The sequence below is a fragment of the Octodon degus genome, unplaced genomic scaffold (assembly GCF_000260255.1).
Source record: "Octodon degus isolate 3935 unplaced genomic scaffold, OctDeg1.0 scaffold00178, whole genome shotgun sequence".
Taxonomy (NCBI): Eukaryota; Metazoa; Chordata; class Mammalia; order Rodentia; family Octodontidae; genus Octodon; species Octodon degus.
Window position 1 is genome coordinate 3,535,555 of NW_004524754.1, and position 1,390 is coordinate 3,536,944.

Consider the following 1,390-nt stretch of genomic DNA (forward strand, 5'->3'; position numbering starts at 1 on the left):
CACCACCACCACCACCACCACCACCACCTTCACTGGATGTAGCATCACTGATAAGCTTGTAGCCTGGACAGTATAAAAGGAAAGAAGAAAGTGTCTTGGTGTGGAGGAGCTCCATTCTTCACTATCACCTTTGGCGATCCATCTAGTTTCTTCAGCCTCCCAGTGCAGACTCCCACTGGAGACTCTCCAGGAAGCTTCCAGGTATTTGACTCTGGACTGGTGCTGAACCCTGAATCCTTGTTCTGAGGATGCATCTTCTTGGCTCAGACTCTACCTAAGTCTCCAACTCTGCAGTATGTGAATGGGCATTGTAGACTCTTGCCTTCTACTCTTGAAAGCCTGCTTAATAAATCTCCTTGATAATTATACAAATAATTTTCTATTAAATCTGTTTCTCTAAAGAACCCTAACCAAAACAGATTTATTCTAATGAATGCTTTTTCTTTATCACTTGAGGAAAGAGCATTTTTCTGTCCTTCCTGTTAGGATGGTGAAGCAACATGGTAAGATCCTGGACCTCTAAGACGGTGGTGCGTTAACTGCATTCAAGTGTCTATCTTGTATAACCTATTGATAGTTAGATTCATTGTCTTAATTGCAAGCAAGCTAATCCCAACTGATACATTTATAAAATCTACTTATGATGAGGTACTACACAATCACTTGTAGCTGTCAGGTGCTATGTGCAGTGCCCTATGGAGCTGTGCCATGGAGAAGTCCTGAGGGTTGGAACTCAACAGATTTCCTTAGAGTTGAGAACAGACAGAGCTGCTCATGGGACTATTCCTTTTCTGTATTACATTATACCCAAAGTCTCAGCCAGTGAAATAAGACAAGGAAAATAAATAATACACACAGGAATTAGAAACCAAAAGCAACTGTCTTTACATGCAGACAATGTAAAGTCTGGCTTTGGACTTTATGAACTACTGGGATCAATGAATGATGGACCACTCAGGTCCATATATCAATGGATATAAGACCAATAAAGAACTTCATAATCTACCAATAATTGGCAATTAATTTTTTAAATTATTTTACTGAGAAAGGATAGCAATGAGACAGATTCAAAACAGGTCAGTAGGGCTGAGGAGATGGCTCAGTGGAATAAGCGCTTCCCAGGCAAGTGCAAGGACCTGAGTTCAATCTCTGGTTCCGCAAAAAGACAAAAAAAAAAAAAAAACCAACCCAACCAAACAAAGAACAGGTCAGTAGGACAGTTACATTAGTTAATAGGTTGCATATTGTTGTGTTCATAGTAGTTATTCGTAGTACAAGATGCAGTCATGACATCTTGTCTAAACACTATTAGTTCAAAACTTTCTTCTCATTAAACTAAGAGAAAGTAGTAGTATATCTATGCTATTTTGTATATATACTCTGTATATAT